The 25547-nt window shown below is 37.5% G+C and overlaps 1 long non-coding RNA gene across 3 annotated transcripts in view; it reads right to left on the reverse strand.

The window, feature by feature from the left end:
* Window positions 1–25547, reverse strand: part of LOC311604624 — a 75408-nt gene that overhangs the window by 20965 nt on the left and 28896 nt on the right. For 2 of the 3 annotated variants that reach the window (XR_014781586.1, XR_014781587.1), the window contains exons 1-2: window positions 7778–7854; window positions 7512–7703 (exon numbers count right to left, since the gene is read on the reverse strand). This is a non-coding gene — a long non-coding RNA (uncharacterized lncRNA). Of the gene's footprint in view, window positions 1–7511; window positions 7704–7777; window positions 7855–21837; window positions 21950–25547 lie in introns of those variants that run through there. The other variant, XR_014781585.1, reaches the window with a different exon arrangement.

The following is a 25547-nucleotide window of genomic DNA, read 5'->3' on the forward strand; positions in this document are numbered from 1 at the left end:
CAGGGCTCTGAGAGGAAGGAAGAGCAGAGAGAGAAACTTTACTGCTGGTGTTCCAGACCAGATGCTGCAAAGTGTGTTGTGCAGCCCAGTCCGGCCGCTCAGCAAATAAGTTTTTTAGTGCGAAACCACATCTATTTGTTTATATGCTGTCAGTATTTGTTTTAACAATACATCTGCATAGGTATCATTGTGTATCAAGTCATGAAATTTTTTAATTCTATTTTTTAAATTGAAATAAATTACATTATTTCTTCTTCCCTTTCCTTTCTCCCAACCTTCAATTGTACTTTTCCTTAATCTTTTTCATACTCATAACTTCTCTTTTCATTAATTGTTGTTACAAATGTGTGAGTGTATGTGTGTGTTCCTAAATATGTAGGCACAACATGCTAAGTTTATATAATGTTACTTACACATCACACATCTTCGTGTGTGTGTGTGTGTGTGTGTGTGTGTGTGTGTGTGTGTGTGTGTGTGTTTTCAAGTATTGGTGCTTGGTGTTGTCAGGTGATTGGTATTGGATAACCAATTAGCATGCTCTTCCCTGGGAAAGACTATTTCTTCTTCTCTCAGCATTCCTTAGTAGCTTCTAGTTCTTTGAATAAGACTGAGGCTTCCTGAGCTTTCCCTGTCTGCATAGCATATCTTATGGCTTATTCTTGTTCATCTCATGTTTAGGCAGTCATGTTGGTGAGACTACAGATGTAGGTTGAAACAGACGTGTGTGAGGGCATATGATGTTTGTACAGTGGAAACAGACTTGTGAGAGGGCACATGATGTTTTCCTGCTAGAAATGGAAGTGCCTCATGTGGAGGGACATTGTCTTTGCCAGTTGAAAAACATCTTGGTAAGGACTCTGAGAGGAAATAAGTAGGAGCACAAAAAAGAGAGGCTTGGCTTTTGGCTTTTGCATTGTTTCACATCAGTTGTCCCTTCATCTTTCCACTTCAAGATGCTCCTAGACAGAAATGCTCCAGAGAATGTTTCTAGATCCAGCTGCTGTGGTTGGGGTCGCTTTTGCTGGACTGCAGGTTTGCTGTTTAACAGGTCTTCTAGAATCCTGACAGTGAAGAGTGGAATCATCCCAAGGAACTGAGTCTAAAAAGATTTACTCCCACTGTCCCTGTTAACCTCCGTTCTCTCCTATCTAGGGTAGGTGGGTTCAAAAGGAGGTAGAGACATTAAAGAGTCCCAAGTAAAGTAGGTTTTAAAAAGATGAAAGCCTACACTATTGGTATAGTTTCTTATACTCCTAGGACACACAATCTCACCGCAAACTCTTTGCTCCTCTGTCTCTTACAAGATTTTTATAAACCTTAGGTGCAGAAGCTTTTCTGTAAACTTACTTCTTTGGACTGGGCTCCACAACTATGTATTTTTATTGTGGTTTTGTTTGTTGTTTGTTTGTTTTTTGTTTGTTTGTAATTAATGTTCTCTGTCCATTGCAAAGAGAAGTTTCCTTGATGGGAGGTGAGGACTACACTTGTCTCTATGTATAAGAACAAAAGCTTTGAATGTAGTTAGGAATTTGCTGGTTTAGTAAAGTGTCCATGGTAGCTTCTCCTCCAGGATCCATAACACCCCAGAGTAGTTGGCTGGGTTTCCAGAACCAGACATGGTTCCTTTCTTGTTGAGTGAGTCTTAATTCTAATCATCAGGCAGGTGGTTACTGCCAAATTGTGTGTACCACTACCTCACCCGTCATGAGATTGTGCCTTGCTTGTCATTGCTGTGATTCAAAGGCATCATAAGTGGGTAGGACTTTTGGCTGCTTCCCTTTATTGGAAGGAACCCTCTATGGTTCCTTCTGCACCATAAAAGCTAGTTTTCAGAGAGGAAACTTTCAAGTAAGTTTCATCTCAAGTCCTCTGGGTCCTGTGTCTAAAAGGCATCATGTCTTCAGCAATCTATCATCCACCTTGAGGGCAGAGTGGGGATCAAGGGCAATAGTAACATTTATAATGATTTGGGAGTCCCTTGAACAACCCTAACCAACACCTCCAAAGAAGGCTTCTCATTCCTAGTGGTGGGGTTCTGTTAGACTATCTTTGGCTCTTGGAGGGAGTATTGTTAGCCTATGGAAATTTTTTTATTTGAATTGTATATATGTATCCATACACAGACTTACATGCATTATAGGTTTTTTAGACAGATAGTTAATAGTTTCCCTTATGACTCTTCCCTCTCAGTGGGAATTTCTAATAAATAATATTTGAGATTTTGTCTCATCATCACACTCCCTATTCTCATTGTCAATATGCACAGTCTGGAAAGAAACTAGCCTACAAATCTTTAAATATTTATTATTTGCTCCTAAAAAGAAATTTAACAGGCCTCTGGTTTAGCCTACAAAAGTTAATTACTCATGAGTACTACTCTTTCATTTATTCCATCTTTTCTAATCCTGTCCTTAAGTAAAATTGTTTAGTCAGCATAAAATTATTCACAAAACAGTTGATTTTAGAATATCAAGCTATGCAGACTCTTAGACTGAGCATATTGACAATAAAACAGGGTGTGGGTTGATAAACTCAAAGGCCAAGAACTATTCCTTTAAAATGCTGTCAGGGTGTGATATACATGATACCTGTGTTGACATATTCTTTGGGGAGGGGGACTGAGACAGAGTTTCTCCGTTTAGCCTTGGCTGTCCTGGCCTCAAACTCACAGAGCTCCACCTGCTTCTGCCTCCCTGAGTGCTGAGGTTAAAAACATTTGCCATCAGGCCAGACTTACCCTATATATTCTAATGCACACATTCTATATAATAAAAAAAAAACTCAAAAGCAAACCTCCATAAGACAAACTGTTTGAATATCTATTTCTTTAAGATACCATTTAGTCCGAATTACTCATACAAATGGCCTTAGCTCTTTAGTTAAGTCTTCAAACAAGGAGACAGCACCCAGATGTAATTTTAAAATTATGCTACTCTTAGGGCATTGTCATTTCATCTAGATAACTGACAATCTTTCAGAAATGTGAATTGGAAAAGGGCATTTTCATGAGGTTTTTTATTTGTCATGGAGCATTAGTGGGACATCAGCATCTGTACACACGTTGGATCACATCCAAATGATATTATTGATCAAACTAACAAGAGTGTCTGGGAAATTAGATGACAGAACTAAAGTAGCCTGGCTGTTGTAAACAAGGTCAGGGAATAATTTTAGCAAATGTTTCAGATGTATCACATGAAGGCTGTAAACATTTTTACTGAAATCAAGAACTGCTTTGTAATTAGTATTCCATATGTGATGATTTCCTTCCTAATTTTGGTGCATTAATGGATATTTCTAATCTTCACAGAATAATAAAAGACAACTTTATTTTTCACTAAGAGTCTCATTAACAGAATCTATAAAAATAGGCTTCTAAACAGCTAAAAATAGTAAATGTTAATAGACAATTCTAAAACTTTTAAATTCATGTTGTGATATTATAATCAGGGCTAGCATGTTTATCATTACTTATTTATAGATGTCATAAGTAAAGAACCAGTAAAACATCTATTAAAATAATTTAATTCCTATCCCTTGAAATAAATTCATCAATGTGGTAAACTGTGTGATCTGCTATAAACTTCAAAAATATTAAGGTTTCAAGGTATGATTTAAATTTCAGAGTTAATCAAGTAAATATGAGACATGCCTAGAGTCAGTTTTAAGGGAACTTCCATTGCCCTTGCCATAACATAACTAACAAATGGAAAGGGGCATATGTATCCTAGACTGTTTTCTATTCAATATATCTAGACTCCCAAAATGATTTCAACTTCATTTTATTCTGTCTTCAATTCTCTCCAATCCTTCCAATACATTTTTTATTCCCCTGTTAGTACAGTTCTCTTAAATATACTAGGTGGTTCACTCTATTAGAATATATGTGTGTGTGGTTAATCCTGTCTCCTACAACTCCTGTAATTTCTTTACCCCTGTAAAGCTGCTGCTATAGGCCTGTGCCCTGAAAACATGCAGATGTTGTTTGTTTTGTTTTGTTTTTTAGGATTTATAGGACGTCAGGAGAGGAGAATCAAGCAACTGAAAAGAGGTGAAGATCAGAAAATGAAATGAAACAGGAAATTCAGCAAAGTTCAAACTGAGGTTATTAAAGGTGAATCATAAACATCAATTAGAAGGCTGGAGTGAGCAAATGTAGTTTTAAAAAGAGAATACACTGATTCTCATAGAGATGTTTTTAAAATGAATGACACTGTTGAAAGTTAATAAGTTGGGAAATAATCAGTCCATGCTGGCAGTGAGTATCAGAGAGCTCGAACAGTGCCCCAGTCACAGACAAAATGGACTCCAGAACAGAGTGGTAACCCATCTATTTCCTAAATAAAAATATGACACATAAAATACTAAGATACTACTGGAGCCTGAACATATAGAATTTTCTAACTGTATATTTTTATATTAGAAAATAAAAATTGTTAAATCCAGTGTCCTGACCTATCTGAAAATGCTACAAAAAATGAAATCCAGATAAATAAAAGGAATCAATAACAGTAAATGCAGAAATGGGATCAGGAAGCTGACAATTAAATAAAGTTGAAAAGCCAAAAGTTATTTCTTTGAATAGAACAACAAAATTGATAGATCTATAATAACACTTAATCAGAAATTATAAAATAGAGAAAAGGTAACTGCCAATATTAACATAGAAAGCATGCTCTCTGCATATCTTGCAGATGTAAAAAGAAGATGAGGTCATCAGATGGTAGTGGGTTTTTATATCACTATATCAGCCTTCCCGTGGTCTGAAAACCACTGGGTAGGTGTAACTAGCTAATGCTTTAAAAGTTCTCATAGGCAATAACAAAAAACATTTGTTTTCCATTTGGCTCCAAAGCACCTGCTGTTAGGTACATGTTGCTGTAGCAACATGAATATATTTCAGTTTGTTTGTAAAACACTATTGGCATGAGACTTTTGTATACCATCATCTTTTATAAGCCAAACGCCAAATCTGTATGTTTTTTAATTAACTGAAATTTTTCCATTATATTTTTAAAAGGCTGCAAAGTCATAGGACAATGATTTGTAGCTTAATTCTGAAAAAAAAAAGATGTGATTGATGAGGAAGAAATCAAAATTTAGGTAGTATAAGCATAACACAAAATGTGATACAATTATGTAAAGTAGCTGTCACAATGCATTTTGAGTACTTGGAGTCAAGAGGCAAGTTTTACACACCTTAATATTTACCAAAAGGACTAGTGTAACGACTTAGAACCACTAAACCAAATTTTTAATTGTGTTAAATCCTATATTTACACACAAAAGTATTACAAATATTATACATAGCCTAAATTGATTGGACGTTGTCAATGAAATCAAAGTCTTATCAAATGGGCCATATTGAAAATCACATTAAATGTCTTAAAGTATCAGAAAAAAATCAATTGACCTCAAGTTCCAATCATCAGAAAGTACTTTGAAATGAAAAAACAATGCCATGCATTTTCATGGAGAGCATATTATATCTGCAGCTTATACCAAGATGTATTATAAACAAGTGTTAGTCCAAATTAAAGATGCTTATAGATATTCAAACACTCAGAACATTAATTTCTTTGTCTTTTCCTTTCATTTTTGGAGTGTTCAGGACAGTATTGGGAATTCAACTTATGTCTTCAGACATATGAAGCCAGCACTCCACAACTAAGCTAAAGCCACAATGTGGAGGGCTTGTAGTCACTTTAGAAAATTCATTCCAGTGCTTATGGGTAGGGAGAGGTTGACAGTCCAGGGCTTTGGAACATGAGGATCAGTAAGCGCTCTCAGGATTTCAGAAAAAAGAAAACCTAGTTGTATAGCAGTTTGACAAAGTACCTGTTGAAATTAGGAGAGAAAGGCAACAACGCTCCAAGAAGAAATTCTGCATAAGGAGTTCCAGGAGAAACACAAAAGCATTAGGAAACACTTATACTCTGCCCATAGAGCTCGGTTCAAAGTGGTGATTTAGGATGATTAATGACCATCAAAGTAACTTTTTGCCCTTAGTTTTTGTGATATTCTTTCACAGTGAAGTCTTGACAATAGAATTTTAGGGGGAAAATTCTGCCAGCAAGTCACTTGAGCAAGCTAGAGAAGGAAAAATTTAAATATTCCTGAGCAGTCCTGAGGTCTAACCTGAACTAAAAGACCCAGCTAATTTTGAAACAAAGATTATCAAAATAATAATACAATTTATTTAGAGTTGACCTATATTCTGAGATATTTATTCAAATGTAGATAAACAATGGGATAGCTACATACAGAAGGATATCAATAATGCACAGGGTAATGATATCAAGTCTGCCTGTAGATTTATAACAAAAGGAAAAGCAATCACAGAATTATATATAAATATGGCTGATACCAATAATATAAAATTAAAATTATAGTTCACATAATTTTTCAAAGAAATGGCAACCATGCCAACATTGGAGCAAAATCAAGGATTAATATCTGAATTAATATATGTACAGCATAAGTATATGTTATACATAACTTAAGAATGATACATGAGACATGATATACTACACAAGGCTTAAAGGAACAACAAGAGCTAAACAGCTAATAACATTCATTTCAATAACTGAAAGGAGAAAAGACTGAATAGAATGAGTTAATGTACATTTTCATAATAGAAGCAATTTTGATATTTCTAACATGGTGTTTTTAGAAGTAGACTGTTTTATAGAGTTATGGGATTCGTCAATGAAAGGTCTCATCACATGTGAAGATGATAGTTCTGAGAAGTGAGTAGGCAAGGTGCAACATTCAATATAAGCTCTGTTATAGTGCCTTGAAGTGGAGCACGATCATTCTGTTTTGGTAGAAATTGAATTATTTTATATAAGATTTGGGCAAGTATTTCACACATAAGGATACATATTTTTAACTAATGAATACCTTGCATACTTTGTCACTGGTAAAAGAAAAAAGAATGATGTAAAACTGAGAGATAAGCAAGATCATATACATAGATACAAATTAATCTATATGCATCATTAGCAAAAATGAAAATATTTGTATTTCAAAATATTCTGTAAGCAATACTCTCATGTAAGCTACAAGATATGCAAAAATTAACAAGAACAGTTACAATGCACAACCACCGCTGAAAGTATTCATCTAATCAATAACTAAAATACTTTAACAAAATTCTTCAAGGCACGTTAGCTTCCTTTTTGTTTTGTAGTATCTTGATGCTTGTGTGTGGGTCTCTGCAAGTGCTTGCTGCAGAGAATTTGTGTCACAACAGTGTGTGTAGAGGTCAGAGGACATTTCAGAAATCAGTTCTCTCTTCCAACTTGTTCAGGGACAGGTCTCTCCCCTTGCTTCGATTGACATAATGCATTTGTGTACTCAAGGTTAGTTGGTCTGTGATTTTCAGCCAGTTTATCTGTCCAGTTCTCTGTAGATTTGCTGGATTGCAGGTTCACAGAATGGAGTGGTTTGTTACCTGGAGTCTAGGGGTTGAACTCAGGTTGCTGGGCTTGTACCAGAGTCATATTCACCTGAGGAGACATTTCACCAGCCTTTCTGTTCACTTTCTAATGAAGGAATGGAAAACATATATGCAGGAATGTTTTATTTGGAATTATGGTTTTAGTCCAGAGTCTCTTGCCACTGTTTCTTTAGGCCTGTGGCAGCACAGTACACCATCATGGGAGCACACAGGAAAGACATTCTGTTCACCTCCTAAAAACCTAGAAACAATGAGAAATAAACAAAAGACAAGGTTGCTAAAAAGTCCTGTGAGATTATACCCCAAATTACCTACTTTTTAATCCATGAAGCCCAACTTCCTCCAAAATATATAATCTCCTAACTGCTCCACTCTGATGTCCAAGTATTCAACACATGGCCCTTCAGGGAACATTCCAGAACCAAACTGTAGCATATAAAAATGTTTAACTGTCTCTCATTACTGAGAAACATGGATGACTAATGAAAAATGCTGTCATATTCTTCAACATCTTCAACAGAATTACTGAACCATTCACAATGCTTCAGTAAAAATTTATCGGATACCAATTTCTCCCTCCAAGATAGCATGCTAAGATTAATAAGGCTTTCTTTCTATTTATTGTCTCTCTTCCTCTGTGCCATATGAAACTAAAAACTTCTTCAAGATATTTTTAGAAATTTCATACTTCAAACCATGTAAGGAACATGTAATTTAAAAGTTTGCAACTTTGCAATGCCCAGTGAGTTTAAGTCCTGAAAACATAACTGCCTTGAAACATCTCAGCTTCATCCCTTCTGCTTGCAGACTGCACTCATCTTAATTAGAGTTGTGAATCTCAGGTACTTGTCAGTACACACCTACTTTCCTCTGTATCCTGAGGACCCTATGTCTGAACACACATCTACAATAAACCTCAAAAAAGAATGTACAATTCTCACATCACGGTAATTACTTGGTGTCTTGTACCAGTGTAGTCTAGGAATCTTCCTTGCTCTAAAATACAACTATTGATAACTGCTATATTTCAAGGTAAGTCCTGCTATATTGGTGAAGGCAGAGTAATAGGACTGTGCAATGTGTACTGGGTGTTCTGTGCATGAAAAATGCACCTGTTTTTTCACTCTTGGGAAATTAGCTACTTCCAATTACTTAAAAAGAGACAATGGGGAGCCTTATATTGTCCGCTGGTATGCTAGATTAAGAGAAAAAAGCAATAGCTCATGGTGAGTCAAGAATGTGCTTGTGATAGTTTTCCTAGCTCAGTTGCAAATAGATTTAAAATAGATCATCTGATTACAGAGCTTACTTGCTTCATCACCTAGTTGCACAACTCAGGAAAGATTCACACAACATATAAGAGTGTGCAATCAGAACCATTGTGTGTTCGTGCACTCAGTCACATCCAGAAAGCATTGCTTCACCATTACTGTCTACTTTACATTCATCCTAACAGTTATTGTTCTGACTGCTCTCTGTTATGATTTCAACATGTTACAATTGCACTTAAATTTTTCATATTTGTTGCTCATTGAATCAGATCCCTTGGTAGGAAGATCTGATAAAAAGAATTATCTGGAGAAAAGAAGTAGAATTACTGAAGTTAAAATTCTTCAAACCTAGGTCTGCTTTGGAAGAGAGAATTTCAGGACCATTTGGAATTTAAAGAACATATTCTTGGATATTTTTATTTTAAAATATGTGAATATTAGAGTTGGGAAGAGGGGCATAGCTGTTAAGGGCACTGGCTGCTCTTCCAAAGATTCTGGATTCAATTCCCAGCACCCACATGGCGGCTCGTAATCACTTCTGACTCTAGTTCCAGGGAGTCTAGTGCCTTTTTCTGGCCTCTGTGGGCCCTAAGGCGTGCAAGTGTTGTACAAAGAAACAGGCAAGCCAAACACCCATACATATACAATAAAATTTTAAATATTTAAAAATATTTGTGAATACATTTAAATTAAGATTTATACATATATGAACAGACTCAATTGTAGATAGACAGATAGGATAAACAAATGATTAGCTAACAGATACTAAATTGTTACAATTAGTAGAAAGATGGCATATAAATGACAGACAATAAATCATTATACCTAGATAGATATGATTGATTTATTGATTGGCTGATTGATATAAAAAATATATAGATGATGGCACTCAGAGGAAGGACAGCAGGTTACCGAGAAGAGACTTGATACTCTATGAGCATATACAGGGGGAGGTAATCCCCCTCAGGAACAGTCATAGGGGAGGGGAATAAGGGGAAAATGGGAGGGAGGGAAGAATGGGAGGATACAAGGGATGGGATAACCATTGAGATGTAACAAGAATAAATTAATAATAAAAATTTAAAAATATATAGAGAGATGATAGGACTAGATATATAATATATTTATATATTTTCCTGATTATTTAAGATTATGCAATGTAAGCCATGTTATCAAAACCTTAATATAATAAAATGAATGAATTAAATCCAAAATTTTATCCAAAAAGTATACTTTTGAGATTTTATCAAGAAATTCTTTGCCTGACATATAGATCAAGTGTAATGTTCCATGTCTGTAGAATATTTCATGGCTGGTGACCTTCGCATGTAAAAGTGATGCCTTAGTTGACTTTCCTATTCCCTAAGTTTGCTGGTTTTTTTTTTAACATTTCTCTCTGATGCAGCCACCTGACAGAGCATGATTGCTGCTTGTAATATAGTATGACAAGCCTGCCCATTAACTTAGTCTCTAAAATATCCCTAAGTAACTGACTTAATTCAATATTTAGAATGAGGCTGTCAGCTGGGAAGTCCTGCTCTTAACCATAGTGGTTGCTGGGCACTAAAATTGGAGCAGTTTCTCGCCAGCCTTTATCTTTGAGCGGTCATTTGTTCTCTTGGGATCAATTGTTCCAAACCAAATCCAAGCTTTAAGAACAACGGTTTCTTCTTTGGGAGAACAGATTTTAAAATATAATGAAGAGAGAGTTTCTTCTGCTTACTTTGCTATGTGTCTGTGATAATGTTCATTACACCCCAGCCCAACCACTTACTCAACTCTAAAATTTATTCAGAACATTAACATTAACAAGGCTGATAGCTCTTTATTTCAGAATAATTTTCTACATGTTACTTTTCCAGACTTCAGCTTTTCTTTTACACTGAAAGTGCAATTGCAGAATCCACCATCAAACTGCATTTCTCCAGCCACACTGAGAGGATCAATGTCCCCAAAGGAGGCCATAAATGTCTGCCTTTGTCCAATATTACCAACCTCTTACAACAGCGGCTCCTAGGAAATTATTTTTAATTACATAATTCCCCACCTGGAATCCTAGACTTGAAGCTTTATGATAAAGAGAAAAATAAATTTATTTCTCCAACACACACACACACACACACACACACACACACACACACACACACACATATATATATATATATATATATATATATATATATATATATATCATATTGTCCCTCTTAGTCCCAAACCTCCCCACCCAGGCATCACCCTCTCACCACCACCACCACCCTGACACCCACACCTGTCCAACCAGCAATGTCTATTCTATTTCCCCTTCCCAGGGAGAGTCACGTGTCCCCCTTGAGCCCTCCTTGTTACTTATTTTCTCTGTGAATTGTAGCATGGATATCCTTTACTTTACAGCTAATATCCTCCTATACATAAATACATACCACATTTGTCTCTTGGGATCTGGGTTGCCTCATTCAGGATGATTTTTTTCTACTTCCAACAATTTATCTGCAAATTTCATAATGTAATTATTTTTAACAGCTGAGGCACACTTCATTGTATAAATGTACCATGTTTTTTCTTTATTCATTCTTCAGTTGAGTGACATCTAGATTGTTTACAGTTTCTGGATATTATGAATAAAGCTTCCATGAGCATAGTTGAGCAAGTTTCTTTGGGTATGATGGAGCTCTTTTGGGTATACGCCCAAGGAGTGGCATAGCTGAGTCTTGAGGTAGATCTATTCCCAATTTTCTGAGAAGCAGAAAATTTTTACTATCCAAACTGGTTGTACAAGTTTGAACTCCCACCAGAAATGGAAGAATGTTCTCTTTGTTCTGCATCCTTGCCAGCATAAGCTGTCACGTGTGTGTGTGTGTGTGTGTGTGTGTGTGTGTGTGTGTGTGTGTGTGTGTGTGTTTATCTTAGCCATTCTGGCAGGTATAAGATGAAATCTCAGATCAGGTGTGGGGAGGATGGAGGAACAGTACTGGAAGAGAGAACTGGAATGGGGGAGGCATCTCTGGGATGACCTGGAAGCCTTGAGGAATCCTTGAGGATGACCCTAGCTAAGACTTCTAGCAATGGGGGAGAATGGAGCCTGAACTAACCAACTTCTGTAACCAGGAAAGACTTCCAGTGGAGGGACTGGGACACCAACACAGCCACAAAACTGTTGAACTATGGTTTGTCCTAACTACAGGATGTGCTGGGATAAAGATGGTGCAGATATTGTGGAAGGGGCCCACCAATGACTGGTCCTGATTGAGATCCATGCCATGCGAAGGGGCCCACCATTGACACTGCCCAAAGAGTCAGGACCCAGAGCCTGGATAGCTCAGAGACCTAGGACAAAAAAAAAATGAATCCTAATAGTAGTCTGCTATATTCATAGCTTGGTGCCTAGCCCAATTGTTGTCAGAGATCCACAGCCAAACAGTAGACAGAGCTTGGGGAATCTTATAGAAGAGAGGGAGGAAGAGTTGAAGGAGGTGGAGGGGTCAAGAATAACACAAGAAATCACAGAATCAACTAACATGAGCTCATGGGGCTCACAGAGACTGAACTGCACCCAGAAAGCCTGCATGGGACTGACCTAGGCCCTCTGCAGATATGTTACAGTTGTGTAGCTTGATGTTCTTGTGGGACTCCTAACAGTGGTAGCAAGGGCTGACTCTTTTGCCTGCTTTTGGGACACTTTTCTTCCTAATGGGTTGCCTGGTCCAGCTTCAGTACTAGGGGAGGTACCTAGTCTTACTGAAACTTGATATGCCATGGTTAGTTAGCATCAATGGGAGTCTTGCCCTTTCCTAAAGAGAAATAGAGAAGGAGGGGACAGGATGAGCAGAAGAAGGTGGAGCAGTGAGACTGAAAGAAGAAGAAAAAGGGAAACTTGATCAGAATATTAAAAAATGAAATAAAATAAATGTTTTAAAATAAAATAAAAATAACATTGTCAAAATATATTTAGGCTTTATGCTCACCTATATAATAATGTTTATTAATATTATTTGAATATGCATGAAAATACCTAGTACAGATCCAAAATCAGATCAATAAAGTCATTGCTTATTCTGCAACAGATCTCTGACAACCCTTTTACTCCTACTGGGAAAGCAAACATGGTTTACATATACTCTTTCTGGTAGACATAGTATTTCCGATAGGCATTCTCTTTCTGGTAGACAACATCATTCTGGTGGACATATTTGGAGCTAAGATAAACTAGTAGCCTTTTCCTCTTTGCATAGGTGAGTATGTTTGAAGCCATTTAGCAATGCTGACATTAAAGAGAGAGTGAAGGAGAATCAACAGCAAGTGCATGAGTTACTTAGAGAATGAAGAAAGAAGACTGACTACAATGAGGTTAAGGGTCAAAACACTGTGAATCTACTTTATGAACTTTGTATTCCTATAAGCCAAAAAGAATTTAAAAGCTCAGGACTTAGAGAAAAGAATAAATAAATTAAGTTTCTAGCGGATAAAGTAGGATGTAATTAAAACACAGGAGGATATTTCTTCTGAGAGTCATGATTCCTTGCTCCTATCAGAAAGGAAGTAGGACTAAACATCCACAGCCACTGATGGCTCTACCAAATGTTCTGTGATTTTCAGTGCAGTGGCAGGAGTCTGGTCTAAGATTAGGGTGCCATGGAGTTTAGAGGCAAACTAAAGATTAAAAAGTATTAGAAACAGAGAGTGAGCGCTTTATATGAGTAGACTATTTTTTTAAGTGGTTCATTTTACATATGATTATAGACTCTCTCTTTCCACCTCCCAGTCCCAATCTCCCTCCCTACCCTCCTTTATCCTCCTCCCTTAGTCCTCAGAAAGGGGAAGCCCTCCTCCCCTATCATCTGACCTCAGCCTATCAAGTCTCATCTAGACTACTTGCATCCTCTTCCTCTGTGGCCTGGCAAGGCTGCCTCTCCAGGGGGAAGGGATCAATGAATGGGCACCAGAATTCATGCCAGAAGTAGCCCCTACTCCTACACACAAGGAAACTCTGCTGCCTATCTACTATGTCTGCGCAGATGCTCTAGGTCCTTACCATGCATGGTCCTTGGTTGGTGCATCTATCTCAGCAGCAACCCCCCATGGTTCTCCTGTGGAGCTCCTGTCCCCTCCAGGTCCTTTTATGCCCCAAGTCTCCCATAAGACTCCAGGTGCTCCACCCCAAAGTTTAGCTTTGAGTCTCCACATCTGCTCCTCTCCTTTGCTGTGTAGAGTCTTTCAGAGATGGTAGGCTCCCTTCCTGTTCCTTCTGTCCTTCTAAATGAGAATTGAGCATTCTCCCTAGGGCCCTCCTTATTATTTATCTTCTTTAGGTCTATGTATCATAGTGTGGTTATTCTGTATTATGTGGCTAATATCTGCTAATAAGTGAGTATATACTATGTGTGTCTTTCTGGGTCTGTGTTACCTCACTCAAGATGATAGTTTTCTAGCTCCATCCATTTGCCTACAATTTTCAAGATTTTCTTGTTTTTAATAACTGAGTAGTAATCCATTGTGTAAATATACTACATTTTCTTTCTCCATTTTTCACTTGGTGGACATCTGGGTTGTTTCCAGGAGATAATCTTTATCCAGAGCCTTTAATGACAAGAACACCATTCAGGTTACCAGCACGGATGGTCTTACTGTCAATACAAGCTGTCACATACAGTTGACCACACCCAAATACTAGTTATAATTATGATGACTAAAATAAATGCCTGGATGCACCATCCACATGGCCCCTTCAGAAGTATTCTCTAGCTTGCAGATAAACTTCATTTTGACAGTACCCAGATGCCAGGATTCTCAGAAAATTAACATGAGCCAAGGAAAGCCACCTTCCCCAAGGTCTTGATTCTCACCCAGCTCATAAGGTCTGTAGCCAATGGCTAGTTAATGGAAGAATATGGATTTCTGTCTCCTGAGTCATCATGTAATGAAACTGAAAACCATTCCAATTTCCTGGTTTTAAAGTGTCACCTCAACCCCTTCCTCTATCCAGTCAATTCCTTAACCCAATGCAGATAGTTTTCACATGAAATTCAGGATACCCAGTCAAATTTGAATTTTACACAATTATGTTTCATATATTATATTTCATATTAAAGCCAACTATTGTTCACCAGCCATATAATGTTAACAAATCAGTCTATGTTTGCTCAGCATGGTCATTCTATCCACAGGTATAAATTCAGAAAGTACCCTGTATAAACTTTTTTATATTAGTCTTACCCCAGGTTCACCTTCTATGGAATCTGCCCCCTGTGATGTTGCTAAATTTGGGATAGTAGACAGAATAATCCTACAGGATCCCTGGAGTTTCTCCTCTGACTCTAATAAAGTATACCTAGAAGTTCACTATGATTACATGCAAAGGCACTGCAGATTCAATTTCCAGAACAGAATTTCTAGTCCCCAGTCAAGCCTCCTCTCCCTAGAGTCACAACAAGACTGGATTCACTGTAGAACAAAGATATTATAATATATTGGATAAGACACATATTACGAGGAGACCTCATTTCATAGAAGCACTCTGGCTACTTTTCATTTTTCATTACTTCTTGTCAAAGCAATTTCTAACTTTCTCAAAAAATACCGCGATGATATGTTCAGTTAAACAGCTGGTTTGCTGGTTTAGGGTTCACACCTGTTTTTCTTTTCTGCAATTAGAGTCATTCTTCAACAACGTCTTCTGATTACTGTTTACTGTTATCACATCCTCCCTCTCCAAGAAAGCTTCAGGGCAAATAAACATTTCCTGATTAGGCTACTCACCATCATGTTCTGGACTTCCAGTTAGGCATCATCTGGCAACCTGGTAACTCTGTGACCAGGAGGTGCTAGCACATCTGCCTTTTATATTTTAACTTTCATTGAAGGGAACCATTGTGAGGTCACTGTAAAACTGGGACTTCCAAATATTTCATATGGTTGAGCACATTACCAAATCTGCAGAAACCTGGTTTCTGCTTAAAAGGATTTTTTAATTTCAGTTTTAAGAACAGACCATTGACTAAATTAAGAATATTTAACTAATTTTCTGATTGTTCTCATCTAATCTAATAAATGACATTGAGCTCCTTATTTTTTGGACATATCCCAATGACTACTAATATTTCAGAATTAGCATTTTTTCAGAAAAGTTTTGAGGAAAAATATTTTATACAATGTTAACGATGGATTTATGGCTGTTCTCATATAAATACTCAAGAAGTTTTTTTAAGCCTAGAGTAGATAAACTATAATAAAACTCTATTATCTTAAAATGGAAATGTTTTAGTGTCACCTATGGAGCCCACACCAGCACCAGGAACCCCAGGTGAGACCCTCTCTGTGATGTATGCCTGCCAGCTCCCCTTAAAGCTTACCCAACTGCCATAAACTGGACCCCGTGCCCTGGGATCCATATTCTCACCCACAACTTTGGAAGAAGGAGTTCTAGGGACCCCAAAGGCAACATAAACTTCAGCAGAAAGACCCTACTGGACCAGGACCTCAGGCCACCGAGGCCAGAAAACTGAGAGGAAGAGGAAACCAAGGGAAAAAAATCCAAAACACACCCATCCATCCAATAAACACAAACTCATAAATTAACACTTAAACCTCTAGTAATGACAAAACCCAAATGGCTACAGGCCAGCATAAGAACACAATCAACAACAGCTATGCTACATGTCACCATATAGGTGAGCTATAGTACTACAAAAAGCCCTGGCTATTCCAACACAGCTGAAGCACACACACATGTGCACGCACGCTCACAAACTCACACACACACACACACACACACACACACACACACACACACACACACACACATGCACGCACACACAGACGCATACATGACCTTAAATCTAATCTTATAGATACAATAGAGGACTTTAAAGAGGAAACTAATAAAGTCCTGAAAGAAATATAGGAAAGTACAACCAAACAGTCAAAAAAGTGAAGGAAATAAAAATGTTCAAGACCTGAAAATGGAAATAGACACAATGAAGAAAACACAAACTGAGGGAGGGCACAAGGGGGAACTAATGAATCTAATTAAGAAATGGAAATAGAATGGACATTGTGAGTGGATGGGGAAGAGAGCTGGCTGGATTGTGGGGTGTGTATGGGAACAGGGAGGGTCAGGTCTCAGAGAACAGAGGGATAGAGCACTGGTGAAATCAAAGGCTTGGGGAACCTCTGGAATGAGACAGAAAACTAGGGCAATGGAAACTCCTAGGAATACATGAGGGCTAAAATATCTACCATATTTTCTGGCATATAAGACAATTTTTTGCCCCCAAAACTCCATGCCAATGTCAGGGGTCATCTTTTATTCTGAGTACTTACCTGCAGCCTACTTTCCCTTGTTTCATATGTCTGGCACATATAGTGGGGATGTGGCCAATTCCCCCACTCTGAGTGAGGAGTAAGAAGCAGGGAAGAGCAAGCTCCACACATCTTCCTGTATCTCGAGAAGGAGAAGAAAGTGAGAGTGGATTGGCTCTCCACCAGAACCCACTCATTTGACTCGAAGGGGGGCTTCAGTCTTCTGGTTGAGTGTGGAGTGTGCCCTAAAGTGGCTTTGTAGTCTAGCATTGGATATCTGCTGGCATTTAATAAAGAGCCTGGCTGTCTGTGCCCTGCCTGCCTGGCTGTCTGTGCCCTGCCTGCTGCACAGGGTGTGTATTGGAAGAGGGATAGTCTTATATGGCAAGTATATTCCAAACTCTATATTTTATCTGAAAAGGTTTGGGGTTGTCTTATATGCCCAATCACCTTAAACATCAGAAAATATGGTAGCTAAGCTATAGGAGATAGGGAGCCTAAACTATCTCTTGTAACCAAACAGCACTTGAAATGGAGGGCTTGGCACACCAACCTAGTCAAAAAAATATTTGACCTCTAATCTGTCCTACCTACAAAGTATGCAGGAGGAAAGATGGAGCAGAAATTGAGGGAATGACCAAGCAATGACTGGTTCAGCTTGAGCCTAGTATAACTGTAATCAGAGAGGCTCCCCAGCAACTGATGAAAAAAGATGCTTGGGAAATCCTGCTGAAGTGTGTGCGGAAGGATTGTAGGAGCCAGAAAGTGCAGAGACACCACAAGAAAACTTACAGAATTAACTAAACGTGGGCCCATAAGGGTTCACAGAGACTGAACCACCAAGCATGAATGGAATTAAACTAGGCCTTACATATACATATGTAACAGTTATGCAGCTTGATCTTCATGTAGGATTCTAAAGTGGGAGCAGGGACTACACTGTTTTTTGATCCCTTTCTCCCTACTGGGATGTTTTGTCTAGCCTCAATAAGAAAAGATGCTTCTTTTCACACTGCAACTTGCTACACCGCAGCTTCGTGATATTCACAGGAGACCTCCCGTTTTCTGAGGAGAAAGGGAAGGAAGAGTGGACGGTGGGAGGGCAGATGAAGAGAAAGGACTGGGAGGAGAGGAGGGATGGAAAACTGAGGTTGGGGTATTAATTAATTACTTTCTTAATTAAAATACATTTTGTATTTTCTCATACCTAGCAAGATTCTGAAATCTCTATTAAAGGGCCTGAGCAATTACTAATGTTTCTGAAGTCAAAGACCAGGATTTTGAATCTTGATTCCATTCTTGGATATTAGAGCATACATGACTCTAGCATCATGGTGACAAAACGCCTAACAGAAACAACTTAGGGGGAAAGTTTGTCTCGGTTCAGGGGGGCAAAGACATTTTAGTTCATTATGACAGGGAAAGAAGGGTTACAGGAATGACTCCATCCCTGCTGCCAGGAGCATGAGGTAGTGCCTGGTTCACACAGTAGCAGACCACAGAGCAGAGAGGCTGGCTAGGCCAGTGCTGGCCATAGCACACAGTGACTCTCCTAGTGACCTACTTCTGCCAGCCGTCCAAATCCCTTGTAGGCTCCACTTAGAAACAAGACACGAAACTCAGAACCAAGCACTCATAACGGGAGACTATGGAAACATATCAGTTTAATCAGAACAGACCATTATTTAATTCTTCTATACCTTGTTTTCACCATATAAAGAATAACTTTCAATATTGTTATAATAAATAAATAAGCTTAGACTCATAAATCACAGAATATGGCATACAAGAAAACTTGCATAAATTAATAAGTACCACAAAGTTCAATGTTGAACAAAATTTTAGATGTTATTCATTTTAGACAGTCATAACATTTATATGGTCTTAGGACCTCTTCTTTGCATCACTTTAGAATTTAAGTACTTAGAAGGACACAACAGAAAGGAAAATTTAAATAAATTTTTACTTAGAACTAGACATAAATGGAATTTATCTTAAAGAGACAATTTCATTAGAAACTGATATTGTGATCATTCTGACATTATTATAGATGTTAAATATATATTATTTGTGAAAATTATACCTATAATTCTTATAACACTTATAGGCAATAATAGCATCTGTGAAAAGTGAGGGACCTATAAACACCATATTCCTGATTTTTAACAGTAAAGTTGATTATTCTAACAATATTACTTTATCACTTCTGTCTTAGACACTTTTAAGTATGGCCAATACAATTATCAACAAAGCAATTTTGTGGTAAAGAGATAAATCAAAATAAATCACATACATATGAAACTTAATGTGGTATGCATTTGAACACATTAATTGAGTAATTTGGCTCAGTCAAATAGCTCAGGGGATTTTCTCTAAAGTGAGCACTGGGATGTATCTAGAAGGTAAGAGAAGGTAAGTGGATAAATTTTCATTCCTAATAAAGTCATAAGCATGAGCAAAGAATCTGATGAAGAGACAAAGATGTGGGAATCTCAACAAAACTAAATACTGTCTGTAATAAGACACAGAGATCACAGGCCATGTTGTGGAGTTTTACCCACTGGCTCTAGCTACTGGGAAGTCACTAAAAAAAACCTTAAAGTGGTGCATGAATGAAAACATGGACAGGTTTACTTTTGACAGAAAATATATGGCTGCAATGAGAAGATAGATTGTTGGAGAAGAAGACAAAAGTTAAGTACATTGTTTAAGATGTCATTTCAGCTTGATAAATTTCCCTAACAAGTGAGTGATGGAGATAGAGCAATGTTAAAATTCAAGGCTATTGAGGGATTTCATGATGCTCAAGATGAGAGAGATGAGGAATGTGGAGTTGTCAAAGCATCTCTAAGTTATTGACTTTTATAAATGGACCAGATTCAGAAATGAAAACCAGGTTTTTTTTCCTCAGACATGTTGTATTTGGAATGCCTTTGAAACATTCAAGTAAAGATATCGAGTCGACAGTGAGAAAACTGACTTTAAATAAAAAAGTAGCCAGTACCAGACTATTTTTCCTGTAGTAAATGACTATAAAACTGGGCAGAATATACAGGGCAGCATTGCAAGATATTGTTCAAAATGAGCCATTCAGCTTTGCTCCCTATGAAACAAAAAGTATATAGTGAAGCCTATAATTTCCCTGAACTTCTTCCTGGAAATTTTTCCAAACTATAAAGCAAGGCAAATGGAGTTTAAAAGCTCCCAGCTGTATCGTCGACTTTGGGAGGCAACAACAGAGCAAGAATTGGTAATGAGGCTGAAGCTTCTGCAGTTGGATGTTAGAGATGGGGAGCTGAGTAGATGAGACTTCAAAAGTCTATATAGTGATACTAAAACTAAGAAAAACATTAAAAGACAGATCAATACATGCTCATCAATAATACTGGACTATTGTGATATAATGGTCCCACAAAGAAAACAGTTTCTAATTCCTAGAATCTGTCAATGTTTCTTTGTATGATCTGCAGACAGTTAAGGGTATTAGAGATGTCATAAATATAAGGCATCCACCTATCATGTGGTGAGCACTAACTGGAGCTAGTCCAAGAGAGAGGCAAATGACATGCTGATAGGAGCAGGCCAACTAACCCTATTATCTTGAATGAGCCACAGCAGGTCTTGAGTGTCAGACATGTAGCTGGAAGATTTTGACATTTTGATCCTGTCTTTCCTTGCACTACTCCTGCTCCTTCATTTAGAATAGGAATATTTATGATGCACCATTGTGTATTGGAAATGTCTACCTTCTTTTATTGTTTTAAATCAGGTCATAGCTAAGCATCTTCTAAGAAGAGACTTGGAACAAAATTTTAACAAGTTTGGGAATATTTAGACTACTAGAGCCACCAATGTTAGTCTAGGTGCATTTTGCATTACAAAACAGTCATGAGTCTTTGGTGGTCTTGAGTATACATGGTTCAAATATGACATTTTTTCCCACAGGCTCATGTTTTCAATGCTCAGCCTCCAGCTTGACACCAGAAAATCTGTTTTCTCCAGGAACAAGGCTAGTGACATATTATCCAATAGCAAGTAGTCAGTCATAATCTCCTGTATATATAAGCAATATTACATGGATTCAGTAAAGGGTGTGGTGTGTATATGTGTATTTAACAACAACAAAGAAGTCATGAACCTAATGAGTGATAGAGCACACCTTTAATCACAGCACTTGGGAAGCAGAGGAAGTGAATTCAAGGCCAGCTTAGTCTACAGAGCAAATTTCAGGACAGCCAGGGCTACACAGAGGAACCCTGTCTCAAAAAAGCAAAAGAAAAAAGAAAAATTGTGAATTAGAGGTAGCATGAGAAGAGATGAAGGGAGAACGGGAATGAAAATGATGTGTAAAATACAATACATGTGTATGACATTCTCAAAAAGAAGTTAGGTTTAAAACTAAAAATAAAGGAAAGAGGCAGATTAATACCACACAGAGATAGAGAATGCCCCAGACCCCAGAGTCAAAAGTCCACTAATGGAGCCATGATTCAAGAATTCTGGAGCTGTCATCATCTAGAGGACAGCTTGTATTCCACATATTCTCTATTGTTGACCTATTCTCAATATGTACTAAACATGGAGACAAAAGTGTGTAATACTTTTGGATCTGGATGAAGCAGGAATTATCCTCTAAAGAAGGATGCTCTGCCAACAACTTCATTTCAACTTGATGGTGCTCATTTCATACTTTTGCCTCCAGAACTGGAAAAGATTATATTTTGTTTGTTTAATCCATTCAGTTCATGGTTATTTTGCATGATTACCACAGGAATGTAACACAGAAGTGTAAGAAAAAATTGTACTCACCTTTACAGATCAAGACCAAGCTACTCCCCATTTTTGACCACGTCACCTTGATGGAGAGGCTTAGTGGCACTCAGAGGAAGAATAGCAGGCTACCAAGAAGAGACTTGATACCCTATGAACATATAAAGGGGGAGGAGGTCTCCCTCAGTTACAGACATAGGGGAGTGGAGTAGTGGGAAAGTAAGAGGGAGGGAGGAATGGGAGAATACAAGGGATGGGCTAACAATTGAGATGTAATATGAATAAATTAATAAAATAATTTTTAAAAAAGAAAAAAAGCCCAAGCTACTCAAAATGGATAAGAATGAAAATAGTTAAGAACAAGGAAAATATGACAATAAGAAGCATCAAATTAATATTAGCAAAATATTAAAAAGACACATATGTAACCATATAGTAGCATACACGTAGTTTAGCAGTTAAAATGTTCTAAGTATTGATAGTGAGCCCATAATATTGTGATGAGTCCCTATTGTGAGGCAGGTAATAGGAAATCCTTATGTAAGTAAGATACATCCTTAGCTACAAGCCAGTCTAAATGTATAATTAATAAAATAAAAGCTAGCAGTAGTTGCAATTTTCAGTATAAGTATGAAGGAGTCAGACAGATGGATCAGGAGGCAGTCAATGATATCAAGACTGATAACCTGAGTTTAATCCCAGTTACCCACATGATAGGACTCCCACAAGTTTTCTACTAACCACCACATGATTGGCATGCACACATATGCATAACACACATACACACGTAATAAATACTTGTAATTTTTAAATTCCATGAAAAATATTGTACAAAAAAGATGCAAATAAATTCATGTGGCAGGATTCATGGTGGAGCAGTATGAGAGACCAGTTTATTGTAAGATTTTAATTTGGTGATTTTTAAGCTATGCACAGGTATGGAAAATTTAAGATGCAAACACAAAAACACAACCACTCCAAATATAGAGACCCTGTTGTATTGTTAACTGTTAATGCAATTGAGGCCTCTGTCACCCTGTGTTGTCTAGAAGGAAATGAATCAGACAGAGCTCACAGCACCAGCTTGGGGAGCTTCTGGCACTCTCCTAACAGATAAGGATCCTAGGGAAGAGAGAAAAATACATTTCAACAGGTCAGACCCACTGCACTTGGTGTCACCCATCCACCAGAATCAACCCTCTCTTGCCATTAAGATTTTCTGCTCCAAAAGCAGCAGTGGGTGAATGGAGTGTTATTTTGGGCATGTTCCCACTAAATAGGTTTCTTTTTAGTTTATTTAAGTGCACAGTGTTAAAGGGGTATTGATCTACAGGAACTAGGCAAGTAGACTAGAGTGAAGCGGAATAAGTGATGACTAATCAATAAAACCATCCCTCAGAAGCTCTTTTGAACACTCCAGACTCCCTCTGTTTGTTGTTCACAAAGTCTCACTTGAAATTCTCAGCTTCTAACGCCTTTCTTTTCTGGCTCCTTAAAGACCCTGACTACTCTTAAAGCAATGGCTCTGTCAATCTTCTAAGCATAGCCATTCAAACACAGTCGATAGGCCTGATTGAAAGAAGATAGTAAAGCACTGGCTTCATGCCTTAAACTGTTCTCCTTCCAGTGCGACACATACACAGAGACAGACAGACACACAGAGAGAGGAAATTTCAACTGAAACAAATGCTGTACTACAGAAGACATCTCTGTGTTTTTCAAGTTTAGTTTAATAGTTCAAAGTGTATGTAGCACAGAAAAAGAAGAAATTATATGTCCTATTAAGCATAACAGCAAAGACATCTAATACTTACTGTGCACAAGACACTTTGTACTTATGGGATGACTGTCTCTGTATTGAATCATTTTATTCTAAAAGCTACATGAAATAGTGAGTTCCGCTATCTTCATTTAAGACAAATGGAAATTGAGGCTAGAGAGTTGGGTCTGTGACTAAGAGCACTGGTGCTTCTTGCAAAAGATCCAGATTCCATTCCCAGTATCCAAACAGGGGCTGACTACCATTTGTAATTCCTAGTGATCTGACACCGTCTTCTGACCTCCTCTGACACCAGGCACTCACATGGTATGCACACATACATGCAAGCAAAACACTCATATACATAAAATAAAAATAAAATAAATAAATCTTTTTAAAGGCATGAAAATTAATTGATAGGAATGGTAAATAGCCCACCATGGTTACATATCTAGTAATTAAGGAGGATTGAACAAAGGTGGCATGGCTCTGGAGTCTGTTGTCAACCAACATGATAGCCCCTCAATCTAAAGTCCTGAAAGGTCAATCTCTGCTTCTCTAAAGCAGTTCCTGGGACATTGTAGAGATACAACATGTTCATAAATAGAAATGTCTCCATGGATACTTCTTGGGATGTGGGTAATGACCATTCCTGAAGGTAATGCCTATATCCTCAAGCTTCCCCAACATCCCCAGGATGGGTGGAGTGCAGTGTAAAAGCATCACAAAGAGCAAGATAACATTTCAGTTTCTGCTGTATCATTACCCTTCCTCAAAATATACAAACAAACCTAAGCACCAACAGTCTTTTACCTAGCTTCTCACTGGTATAATCTAATTCTGACACAAAGACATGGAATTTTAAGTTTAAAATTATGATTATGGCTCTGTGGGGTCAGGAAGATGATAACTTTTCTTGATTTGCTGATTAAGAGAATATGAAGTGGGGAAATGGTGGAGTGACTCTAAGATTACAAGCTCAGAGGAGATGCTATAGTTTATGACTAAGGGTGACAGCCACCAGGAAGATAAGAAAACTTACAGGCCATGGTACTTCTGCAATATTGAGACTGCCAACAAAGACATCTGTTAGCTTAGATGCTCTGCAGACTGTGAGTCAAGTATTTATTGGCTGCTTCTGGGAAAGATGTTTGCTGGTAAACATCATGTGAAGAGAACACATTTAGGCCTGCCATCAAGCATGTTCAAGAGATTTCCACCTCCAAGCAGCCCTGTCTAAATAAATCTGGACAGTTCATTTACATACAAAAAAGTATCCAGATGAGAAAGGACAGTCATTTTAAATCCTCCAGTGGGAAGGCAGTCTGTAAAAATAACCTAAAATAAAGTGTTTCTTATTATTTAAATAAATCAGTGCTGTTGTGTTTTTCATGGGCATCTGCTTTTAGACTGCATTTTAAATGTCATGATTTGAACAAATTTTGGAGTAATAAATTATTTCACTTAAGGATGATCATTGCTTTTCTGTTTAAAACCTTTCCAGTTTGTTTAATTATTAATTAATCAGGAATACCATTTTGAAGTAGTTTACCTTTCTCTCTTATGCCAATATCTTGAGACTTAAGGATTTGCTATTCATTAGCTATAAACAACCATTTGGGTTTATTTGTGAAATTTTTTATGAATATCATTTGCTTTTCTCAAACATTGGTCATGTTATATACTATTTATATACTATTACGTACTGATTTACATTATTAATCAAAATATTGATTCTCAAGCAGCTCTTCCTTTAGCCTGGATTTAGAAATATAGAAGCATGGTTGGGTGAATAAAGGAAAGAAAATTAAGAGGCCAAGGTAACTCAGGACCTTCGTAACTGAGTTTCTCATTGCTATAACAAAACATTTAAAATAATCAATTTAAAGAGAAGAAAGGTCTCATTTCATCTCACAAATTCAGGAGTTCACATCTGTGCTCAGTTTGGTCCATTTGTATTAGAATTGTTGACAGGCTATGCGGAGGATCA

This window comes from Acomys minous (assembly GCF_964271855.1).
Source record: "Acomys minous genome assembly, chromosome: 9".
Classification (NCBI taxonomy): Eukaryota; Metazoa; Chordata; class Mammalia; order Rodentia; family Muridae; genus Acomys; species Acomys minous.